Here is a 12971-nt window from a genome sequence, read left to right on the forward strand (position 1 = left end):
ACACCTTCATATGTGTTCTTTAAGATATCCCATGCTTTCTTATATGATACTATACTATTGATTCTTGGAAATATAGATTCTTCAACAAAACTCCCTATAAGTGAAAGTGTTCCATTATCTTTCTTAATAATTTCTTTTAAAGATGTCTTATCATCATCACTCAATGCTTTGAATTCATTAGGAGAAGGCATAGTATATCCATCAGTTACAAGTTCCCATAAATCTTTAATGATGAATATAGGTTACATGTTATTATTCCAATAGAAATAATTTGTGCCAACAAGTTTAGGAAACACAACAATGCTTGTCACCATTGGAGAATTAGAGAGAGTCAGCGAGAGAAAATACACAAATGAACATAATGTGTCCCACTTCTACCTGGGACAAGAACCAACGTCCCAAAAAATTGAGACTCAACCACCACCACAAAATTTCCTTTTATTAATTTCAAGGTACAATAAATGCATCTCAACACAATTCAAGAAGGGATAAACCCTTTACAAAAATATTTGTCCCCAAATGATCTGGAATGGAGAAGATTAGTAATTCTATGCTAATTCCCCATTCAGAATAAAACCCAATATTCTTATCATTTGTTTATAAAGTGCTTAAGGATTTACCATGTTTGCTTAATTAATTGATTCCCTTGAGAGTTTCTTATGTAAATGTTATAAACAATTTAACATAAAAAATATGCTGAACAATAGCAAAATAACAACAAAGAACATCAAAATACAGCACACAACACAATGATTTGATCAGGAGTTCACCCCTCCTGGCCTACGTCTCCTTGGTTTAGCTTCCAATGTTTCGGCCTCTCTATTATGCTCAAAATTACAACAAAAATGTGTTTTCAATGCTCAAATGCCTCTGAACCCTGTCTCAATGAGTTCAGAATGCTAAAAAATGACTATCTAGCCTCTTTTTGCATCCAATTTGGATAAGAACTGAATAAGTTATTACTTCTCCTAGTTCTCCCACTATTTGTTCCACAAATTTCTCCAAAATCGACATAATCCTACAAATTTGCTCCAAAATCCACTAACTGAGCAAACATTTCACCACGCAGTGGGCTATATTGTGTCGGTTGTATTGCAAAATCGTAATCGGCAAAGTTTGGCAGGATGGGTCTTGTTAACATGGCGGCGATGTTGCGATAGTGATATCGCAGACTCGATGGGACATTAAACTGCAACATATAAAATATCGCATCCGGGCAGTCAATCGCAAATCGTAATTCGGCGATTACTGTCAGAACCATTGCAAACGCAACCCTTTTCTGTGATTGTGATATGCGATAAATCACATCACAACTGGGCTTCACCGAGGGCTGATTCTTATCCACCTACGATATGCGATTGCGATTAGATCGCATCACAACCTATCTGTGTTGGCGCTGATTCTATAATACTCATCCACCTTCGATGCAATTGCAAATCGGCGCTGTTGGGGGGCGATTCTTAACCTGCAACCTCTGTTTTTCACCGATATGCGATATGAGGAACCTAATGGAAACCTGCCACTTGGTGCTTCCCCATTCGTTGGGACCTTTTCCATGTCATCCAATACTGCCATGTAGACAAGTCAAACTTAAACTTTGACTTGCTCTAACTTCTGCATACTAGCTTGGATTTGAGTGTCATTCACATCGTTGGAATCAGAATGATGAGATCTTTGATCTGAAGCTAAGTTTAACAAAATTTTGACACTTTGATTTTTGAGCATAAATTTGAGCACCTGATCACTCCTCCCCACTGGAAGCCTTTTGGAACCCAAAAGATTATATTCAGTTATTGAACAGATGAGGGTACTATTCCCTCACCTTCCCCTCTTCAACCCATTTTTCATTTGATGGATTTGTACCTTTGAGACCCACTCGAAGATAATCAAAATTTCCCGTCTTTGATGACCTCGTTCTTCTGTCAAGTATGGTGTCTTGCTGAAGCTCATCAAGAAATTCTAGAGAAAAATATTCAATTGATGGAATTCTGTACACTTTCTCCTTGATATTCAATCAAAGGAGGCTCATACAATCTCAAATTTTCAACATTAACAACGAAACAAATTTGCATATATGAAGGCAAATCAAGCTTGAAAGAATTATTACCAATCTTTTCGAGAATTTTAAATGGACCATAAGGGATTGGTTTCAACTTTTTAACTTCACCTTAAAGCCTTTCCTTGCTAATGTATAATCAAACTTCATCACCTACTTGAAACTTATGATCCACACAATTCTTATCATGCCTTACCTTATACTTGCATTGACTCTTTTCTAGTTGTTCTTGAACTGTTTGGTGAATCAACTAAATTTTCTCAATGAATTTCTTTGCTCTATCTATGTCGCTATGTCCATCTACAACTACATCTTTCTCAAAGATGAAATCCAAAGGCGATTTAGGCAAATAACCAAGACATGCCTCAAAAGGCGAAGTTAGAGTAGAAGAGCGTTTTTCTCGGTTGTAAGCATGCTGAATATAATGCATATGTTCATCCCATAGCTTAGAATGTTTAATGCAATATCCTCTTAGGAAATGAATAATTGTCCTGTTAACCACTTCAGTTTGACCATCTGTTTGTGGGTGGAAGGTTGTACTTTTCTTCAACTTGGTGTCCATCAAGTTCCATAAACTTGACAAAAATTCCCAACAAATCGGGAATCACAATGACTTACAATAGAAGTAGGTAATCCAAAATGAACCCATGCAATTTGAAAGAAAAGTTGAGCTGTTTGTTCAGCTGTAATTTTTTTTTTATATATAAGGCATTAGTATGCTCATCTTGCTTAACCTATCCACAACTACATACAAATAATCATGATCTTTTCTTGATAAAGGAAGACCTACAAAATCCATAGAAACACTCTCCCATGGACGTGAAGGCATTGGAAGTGGTGTGTACAATCCTAGTTTCCTATTCCTAGGCTTACTAAATGCACACAATGAACAACCTCTGATAAAATGTGACACACTTTCAAGCATACGAGGCCAGTAAAAATACCTCTGAAGATTTGCCACTGTTTTACTCACACTGAAATGTCCAACAATAAGAGAAGTGTGTGCTTCCCTTGTGACATTTACTCTCTCCCTGAGGAACACAAAGTTTTCCCAAATGATAAAACAAATTATCATGTACATGGTAGTCTAATTCCTCAACTTGGTGGTCTTGACTCAAATTTGAATATACTTCTTGAAATTCATCATCATGCGTGTATTGTTCAACATAACTTTCTGGCAAAACATAATGATTCTTGAGTAAAATGGCTACATTAACAACAGGTTTAGAAATCATATCAACAACTCTGTTATAAATACCTTTGTTGTACCTGATTACCAAGTGGAATTTATGTAAGAATCCCATCCAACGAAAGTGCCTTGATTACTGCAATTTTGTTTGAGATTGCAGATATTGCAAAGGTTGATCATTGATGTGAATAATGGTTTCTTTTCCCATCAAGTAATGCTTCCATTTCTTCACACTTTGCACCAATGCGTAAAGCTATTTATCATATGTAGGACAGTTAATAAGAACACCATTAAAAATCTCAGAAGGAAATGAAATGGGCATACCATGTTGTAAAAGAAGTGCACCCATGGCATAGTCACCTGCATATGTTTTTATTTCAAATGGTTATTTCAAATTCGGAAATGCCAAAACTGGGGTTGAACTAATCTTTTGTTTTAAAGCATCAAATTATTTTTGTTGTTTTCCTCCCCACTGGAAGACAACCTTCACGTTGGTCAAAGCATGTAGTGGAGCTGCTATGGAAGAGAAATTGGCAATGAACTTCCTCCAATACTACGATGCTCGCAGAAAACTCCTTACTTCTGTGACTGATTTGGGTATTGGCCAATTCATAACGGCCAGAACTTTAGAGGGGTCAATGTTTAGCTCACCTCCTCCAACTATGTGGCCCAAATACACTAAGTAAGTTTTCCTGAATTCACATTTAGACATCTTCAAAAATAACTGTTTTTATTTCAAGACATCCAACACTTTCCTCACATGCTTGACATGCTCTTGTCGTGATTTGTTGAATATCAAAATATAAGCTAAATAGACAATTACAAACTCATCAAGAAAGGATCTCAAAACATCATTCATAACTCTCATGAATGTAGCTGGAGCATTTCAAAGACCAAAAGGCACAACCAACCACTCAAAAAATCCTTGTTTGGTTTTAAAAGCAGTCTTCCAAATATCCTTCTCAATTATTCTAACTTGATGATATCCACTTCTTAAGTCTAATTTAGTAAAATATTTTTCATTCGTCAATTGATCTAGCAAATCATCTATTCTAGGTAGTGGGTATCGATTATTTATGTTAATTTTATTCAAAGCTCGATAATATACACACATGCACCAAGTTTCATCTTTCTTGCATACCAAAATAATTAGTGAACCACATGGAGAAGTAGAGGGATGAATTACACCTTTATCTAATAATTCCTGGACTTGTTTCTTAATTTATAAACTTTCCAGAATTGACATTCAATACATACCGATATTTGGGAGTGGACAGTCTTGTTGTAGCTGATTTTCGTGTTGAATTCCCCTTTTTGGTGGAAATCCCTTTGGTTCTTGAAACGCATATCCATATTGATTGACCACATCAACCAAGTCAGCTTTGAGCTTCATGTCATAACCTATAAAAGATTCATGCTCCATTTCATTCTTCTGCTTGATCATAAGGAGCACAAGGCTCTTGCTAGAATTAACCAGTCGTTTGATTTACCCTGTGCTTGCCAAAGACAGATTAAGCTTGTTGCGATGAGCTCTCACAATGTAATCCACTCCGTCTTTGAACAAATGATATTTGTTCTCAAATCTATGGAAAATGGCTTTCCTGTCATACAGATAAGGGCTTCCCAACACAATTCCAGAAATATCCAGTGACAGCACATCTAATTCGACTTCATCAATGAAATTGGCAGTAACTGTAAACTTGAAAACTCATTTTCACGTGACCTGAATATTGGCATCCTTAGTTATCCAACCCAACATATACAGTTTATGATGAGGCACGGTTTCTAGATTTAATTTCTTGACCAAATCTGTAGAAATTAATTTTTCTTGGGATCCACTATAAAACAACGTATCAATCTTGGTGTGTTTGGAAATAACTCGGATGTGGAACAACTCAATTAGCTTTCATCATTTGAAACATTGTTGGAGTTATTTTCTACACTGGTGCTTTACATGACTTCCTCTTTGCTTGCTTTTGCCACGACTTTTCCCTTGGTGACTGTGGCTGCAATCTTAGTTTCATCACCTCAGTCAGAACCCAAGTCTTGTTGTACAACAACATTGGTCTTCTGTTTCCCTTTATTGTTAAATTTCTTCGGTTGTAATTTAGGATGAAGCTTCCAACAATGCGCTTCATCATGGCCCTCTTTGGAACAATTCTTGAACATGAGTTTCTCTCCTTGTTTCTAAACAAGAGCATTTTTCTTTTGCTTTCCTTTAAATATCTTCCCTTTTTCACCACTCTGAAATGAATTCTTCTTGTACATTTTTCCCACTTGCTTCGAGGTGTGTATCTTGAACACAAACCTCGTCAAGATTTGTGGGATTAAACATAAGAATGGTATGTCGAATATAGCTATGCAAACTTCCTATATATTTTAGCAAAGTATCTTATGATTGTAAGTCTACTCTTAGCATAAGAGCTATTTTCCTAAACTCTTGAGTATACTCTTGCACATTTTGACCTTTGAACTGTCTGAAATTATGCCAATTCATGATTGCTTTTTGCATATGGGCTTAAGGGTAGAATTTTCTTTTTATAGAAGCAATGAAATCAAACCAAGTAATAGAGATCTTACCATGTTTTTTGATATTGTCTTGAATCCTTGCTTCCCACCAAATGCATGTTGCACCCTCCATTCTCAATGAATCCAACTGAATTTTGATATCATCCTCTTGAAGGTTCTGAATTCTACAATACACTTCCAACTGACGAATCCAATTATCCAGCTTCTCTGCATTCACTTCTCCATTTAGAAAAGGTGATTTACCAGTGCCTTTTGCAGAATGATGATGAGTATGAATAAGGGTTGTATTAGTGGAAGAGTGTGAAGATGCTTGTGAAGTAGAATATGAAGAATATGGTGGAGAGGGTGGAGGCTTGTCTCCACTCTCATTACTTCCTTTTCCATTACCTCCTCCTGAAGAGCCTTCTCCTATGGGAGGTTTGGAACTTTCTCCTTCCAATCTTCTATTCCTCTCTTCATATAGGACCTTCACCATCTCTGTTATATCAAAGAAAGCCTTTCTTGAGGTCTTCTCATCTTCTATCATGGTAGGTTCTCCTTCATGAGACATGGTCTCTAAAGACTCGACTAAAACTTGAGGCTGAACTGGTATTGGAGATTGTGGCAACCTTGCTCTTCGTCCCCTTGACCCAACTTCAGGGCTTCCAACCAGCTTTCATTCACCTCTTTTGAGCTTTAACCTTGTAAGCATGACATAAACTTGGAAAAAATTAAATCCTTCTATCACAAAGCAAATCTAGTAAGCAAAAACCACTGCTCTGATACCAACCTGATCTGGAATGGAGCATATTAGTAATGTTGTGCTAATTCCCCATTTAGAATAAAACCCAATATGCTTATCATTTGCTTATAAAGTGCTTAAGGATTCACCCTGCTTTCTTAATTAACTGATTCCCATGAGAGTTTCTTATGTAAATGCTATAAACAATTTAACATAAAACATATGCTAAACAACGGTAAAATAACAACAAAGAACATCAAAAGACAACACACAACACATAGATTTCATGAGGAATTCACCCCTCTTGGGCTACGTCTCCTTGGTCCAGCTTCCAATGCTTGGGCCTCTCCATTATGCTCAAAATTACAACAAAAGTGTGCTTTCAATGCTCAAATGCCCCTGAAACCTGTCTCAATGAGTTCATAATGTTAAAAAATGGTTATCTAGCCTATTTTCGCATCCAATTTGGATAAGAACTAAAGAAGTTATGATTTCTCCTAGTTCTCCCACTATTTGTTCCATAAATTGCTCCAAGACTGACATAATCCTTGTTGGAGAGGTAAATCCCCTCTACGGATAGAGGCGATCCCTACTAGCCCAGCAAGGGTCTAGCAACAATCAGTCAATGCTACTATGCAAGTTCCTAATTGCAATTAAACAAGAGGTAAAGAGCACCTACTTGGATTCCAGCGCTGTTATTTGATGAAGAGATGCCACCTTCGCTCCTTCGCTCTGGCTGGTCACAATCCTCCGCGATCTCCGCGAACAGACACCTGCACACACGAAGAGGAAACAAACACAAGCGTGAAATCTAATAAAAGCAACCATACATCAGTCAGAAAGGATGTAATTCACATTTAACCATTGCATAGACAAATGAGAATGGAACCATAACAGTAGTCATCTATTATTAATCAATAATCAGAGAAAGATACAACCATTGTTCTGACGCTGAGTCCTTCTCAAGAGGGTCCAGCCAGCAAATCTCATAAGCATTCACCCAAGAGGTAGATCTCCCAAGTCAAGCAACTCTCTCTCACACAAAACTCTAAGACTTCACAACCTTTCTCTAGCTCTCTAGCAATCCACACTTTATCACACCAACTACCTACTAGCAGCAGCACACAAAAACACTATGAATTCCTTGATGTCAAAAACTATTCCCAAAAACTAGCTGCTCATGGCAATGGTAGAGGTTTATATAAGAGAAGGAGTCTCCATGAAGGGTGGAAGGATAAGCTTATCCCCAAGAAAGGTGGCCCATATGACGAACAGACATGCCATAGAAGGGAGGGCGATACTCACAAGGCCAACAACCAGGTCTGGAGTCATCTGGAAGGTTGGCTGTTAGAACAAATTCGCCCAAACAGGATCAGCGCGGATTATAACAGGACTGGCGCGCTGACGTCGCACCTCAATAACTGAGAAGGCCATGTCAGCGCGACTCAATACAAAGGCAAGACGCGCTGGCTCGTGAAATTCGATTAGCGCGGAAAACAGGTGTACTTCCGCGCTGGCAGCGCATTTGGTCTGTTATGGAGCACCCATCAGCGCGGTTATTTGGACAAAAGTCGTGCTGATAGCAAAAACTTTGGCAAAGTGGGTTATTTGGCCAGTTTAGAGAGCATGAGCATGATGAATTTGATTTCATGACACAGTAGGGATACTGACAGGATGACAGTGACAAATTGCTGTGTAACAGATGCCCCCTAAAGCATGAAGCCCGAGAGAGTGGGAGGGGTGAAATGCTTTACAAAACTGCCGAACTGGAACACCACCAGGAAGGACCTGCACGTATGTACAACTGATAGCTTGATTACATGTAGTCTAGGCATGGGCGCAGCCATCCAAAAGACATATGAAGAAAGGTCTGTGGTATGGACGTAGCCACCCAGCTGAAGAGACCATGATGATAACAAGGTATGTTCGCAACCATCCTAAAGGACTCAGGTATGGTCGCAGCCATCCATCAATGAGTCATGTAATATCAATCCACAAAAATCGCAGCCTGGCTCACAACAGACTAGAACCAGGGTCTTGCGCTCCATCCCAATCCGAACAAAGTACAAGTTCAAGCATGTGAATACATGAGTTGAAGTCGAACATGCATGAACATCGTCTGATTACCAGTCAATGATGAAAACTGTTAACAGACGCGAGAGGGGCCACCAATAATGACAATGGTCCTCAAGGTACTATAGGTATAATCCACGGCATGCGAATCAATGAGCTGGCATCGAACACCCGCGGAATCATTCAATCGGAGGCCAATGATGAAAACCTCGCGTCGAACACGAAGAACCTGCCATTGAGGCATGCAGGCTCCAAGGTACCTGGAAGGGGTCTCTAAGTTACCGTCCTGGATAATGAGCTGAAGTCGACAGGAGGTAACCTTGATCGAAGGTGGGCCATAATGTTTCCCACATCGTCGACACAAGACAAAGGAAGATTAGTGTGATGAATCAGAAGTATGTGAGGCGTCAAGGGTAGGTTGTAACTCTGCAGAGGTCAACTTCTCTTGAACATATCGGCGGCACGATAGCGGACTTGGCAGTATTTGACATCAAATGAGCAGGGGTCATGGTGACAAGGCAATGAGCAGATGAGAGGTCAAATAGGATAACCCAAACCCACGGAGGCTAGTGAAAAAAAAGATGAGATGGTCCCACCCAGACACGAAGCAGAGGAGTGCCATGTTCAAGAGCGACATACTGCCGACACGACTATGATTACAGTTCCATTTTCCCCACCATTTCTGGCAGGTACCCCGATTATTTTTGGATGACAAGCTTGACGGGGATAGCATATGCTTGAAAAAGTGTCATTTCGACGATACCCGATGTCATTTAAGTTTTAACGAGTCTGACAAAGGAAGAACTCGGCGTCTTTTCCTGTTTAGAGAGTCTGAAAAGACAGCAGAAAAGAAAACTCCAGGGGGGTCCTTTTTCGTAAAGTTGTGTCTCTCGAGCCCGAAAAAGTATAAAACAATGCTCGAAAGAACCGCCCGACCATTACGATCGAGGAGTACTTTTCGTAAATAGTGACCTCGACCCGAAAAAGTAAAAAAGCGGTCAGAAGCACGTCATTTTGGAGCCAATAACGAGTTCGAAACGACAAAAACCCGGCAATCTTTTTAGTTTAAACGGTCGAAAAAAGAGCTTTAAAGGCGACCGCCTCTCATTCCTTTTAACGAGTCGAGGGGAGACTCGACAATCTTTTCATCTTTAAACGGTCGGAAAAGAGCTGAAAGCGGACCTCCATTTTTATTCTCTTTAACGAGTCAAAAAGGGAAAAATACTCGGCAATCTTTTCATATTTTACGAGTCAGAAAAGAGCTTAAAGGCGACTCGTCCTAGAGGAACGAGTGGTATAAAAGGTAGCAACTGGTTCCGGAAATGGTGGAACTGCTCAAAACATGTAATGGTCAAGAGGCTGGCTAATAAAACCACTCATCGCTGCGGTTCCTAGGAAAGGAAAAACAACCAAGTGAGAGCATATGATCAGCCAAAGAGATGGTAGCAATGGAATGAAACAACCAAGGCTCATCGAACAGAATTCAGCAGATAAAAATGGCAATCACGAGATGTAATTCGGGTATGGGTTCATTTTTACACAAGCTTGAACCATGGAGAACTCTGCTTGGATTCGGTTTCATGTTTACACAAGCTTGAAACGAAAAACTATGCTTGTTATAAGCTCGCATGCCCCCAGCATAATGACGCACATCAAGGTACATGCCCCCGAAGCTTCATTGCATTCAACAAAGTGGATGGAATGAAGGTTCACTCTCGAGATCGATGAAAGACTCGACTTGTATTTTACGAGATCTTAATCAAAAGACTCGATTTTGAAAGGGAGGTGTTTCATTTTTTAATGAGGTTGACACAGTAAAAGAACTATCCTCATAACCCTTGTTTCATTTTTTAACGAGCTTGACACAAGATCAGGAACTACGCTCCACTCCTTGTTTCATTTTTTAACGAGGTCGAAACAAGATCAGAACTATCCTCGGACTAAGCCTAGTTTCATGTTTTAAGGAGCTTGACACCGGAAAGGAACTATGCTCCACCCGAACTTCATCATAATGAACAGGAAGTCAGGGCTTCCAAGAGTGGCGCTCCTGGTGGGAGGTCAATATCTCGGAAGTCAGGACCCAATGCCCCCAGGACACTATGCACGACGGCGACATCGCTGGATATAGGCACGGGGGAGGTGGCCACGTAGTTGATCTGGGGTGAGACAGATGCAACAGGTGGATGAAAACCAGGAGGGAAGGACAATTGTGCCGGAGGGGCTTGTGGACGAACGAACGATAATTGATCGATCGTCACTATTCTTCCATCGTGTGGAAAGCAAACCACACGGAAAAGTGAAGAAACAAGGGCTCCCATGGCATACACATAGTCACGACCAAGGAGAAGACTGAAGTCTAAAGAACCTTGGGTAACCGAGACGTCTATATAGACAGTCTTGCCTCCCAAAGTGATAGGAAACTGTGGAAGGATCCCTAATGGTTGACTCGTTCCTCCGTCAAAGGCGGTGAGATTCGGTGCGACAGGTACAATCGATGGGGAACCCAAAGCCTGCCAAGTAGTAATGGGCATAAGACTAACCGATGCGCCTTCATCCAACACAGTGCCAGGCAGCGCCATATGGGAGGCATAGGCGGTGACCCAGAAAGGCACATGGGATGGAAGGGGAGGGGTAGTCAAACGACTCCAATCGAAGGAAACGACCGAACTACTTGGTGGGGGAACCATATGGTTGCCCCCCTGCTTGGAAGGAACCGAATTAGAATTCTCCGGAGAGGTTGGGATGGGAAAACCATTATCAAGCTCAGGAGAATTTGATGAGACGAGAAGAACATGGGAATTTGGCTCTTCCGAAACAGAATGAGCGAGCGGCGGACTCGAGTCGACACTCTTTCCGACCAATGGTTGGTCTGGAACAGGCTGGACACAGCCGGGTTTGGGAAGAGGAGCCTGGACAAGAGAGGAACGTAAACCAATCTCATTGTCGGGAGGCGGATGATCTGCAGCTGCAGAAAGACGTTGATAACCAGTGGGAAATGGATTCGGAGGAGCAGCAAGACTTTCCAACACAGCAGAGGCTTTATCCATGAGTGGACAAAGGTGAAGGGGATGTTTGCCTTCACAAAGTCGACAGGGGATTCGAAGCTTCCCTTTCTCCTTACCATTCCCAACTGGTGAGGTAGCATCGCCATGATCATCAGTGGACGATGAAGGGCGGGCCGGATCGTGAGACCAAACTTCTAATACCCTGGGAATGCCAGGACAATCACGAAGCAGATGGTCCTCCTTGCATAATCGACAAGGAAACTTGACCTTCCGCGGGGGAGCAGAAGGTGACCCGACTTCAGGTATTCTGGAGGGGATAGTTGGACTTGAGGGGGGGACTGTGTGTGTAAGTTCTCCTTTATGAGACTTCTTCTTCTTCTTAGCCACCTGGTTATGCGAATCGAGACTTTCACCAGGCGAAGTATAAGAGGACGACGTAGAAGTAGGCGTCGAAGGGGAGAGATCCACCTTAGGATCAACATGACGTTGTTCAGGTGGAGGGACTGATGGACTAACAGCCGATACGGTAGGGACCAAAGAGGTTGAAAACAACCATACAGGCAACCCGACAGTTAACCCTGGTAGGGACAACGTCGCCATATACGGAGCACCAACATTCCCAAGAGGAGGGAATTGTCCTGGATTCCCATCAGAGGGGGAACCTGGGTTAGTGAATCCCGGAAAAGTTGCCATAGCAACCGAAAACGAAACCTACTCAAACTAACGCACACAAGATCTAACCAGGTGATGTTATCGTGGCCGAATTAATTTTAAGACACAAGAACCAAACTTGACCTTTTCATGTTTCAAGAGTCGAGAAAAGGACGAAAAGATGACTCCAGTCTCCTTCGAATGTTTAATGAGCACGAAGTGACAAGACGCTCACAGGCACCTTTTCATTTAGGGAGTCCGAAAAGGATCAAAAGTGACTGCTCTGGAGACTCTAGGTATAGGGTTTACCAGGCGACCCGTAAAACTGCTTATACACCTTAGCAATCGTATGAGAGCCAAGGACTTTCCGTACTGCAGTCAATCTTCCCAAATGCTGTGTTCGGTGCGTTACGGTTCACAAGGCGGCAGACTCGGCTTCCTATGGATAAAGGATAAAAGCCTAGTGGGGTCTCCCTATATACGCGACGGTACGTGGGAGCACAGTCCGTGTTAGACCACTATCGAGTCACAGAAGGAGGAATCACCCAACCATAATGTGAAACAATAGTGACTATGTTTAAAGACGCCGGAACGCGTCTCTAACCTAGACCTCTAGATGTTTGCGTTTAGTTCCAATGCGTTTTTAGATTCATTCGGTTCATTTTATAGTTGATCTTGAAATTAAGTTTCGATTTCAGGTCCTATCGTATGTTCTCTCACAATTACCTAGATGCAAACTACATGCCA

Source organism: Pinus tabuliformis, chromosome Q (assembly GCF_031772625.1).
Source record: "Pinus tabuliformis cultivar Carrire ecotype Pingquan chromosome Q, CPIR1, whole genome shotgun sequence".
Lineage (NCBI taxonomy): Eukaryota > Viridiplantae > Streptophyta > Pinopsida > Pinales > Pinaceae > Pinus > Pinus tabuliformis.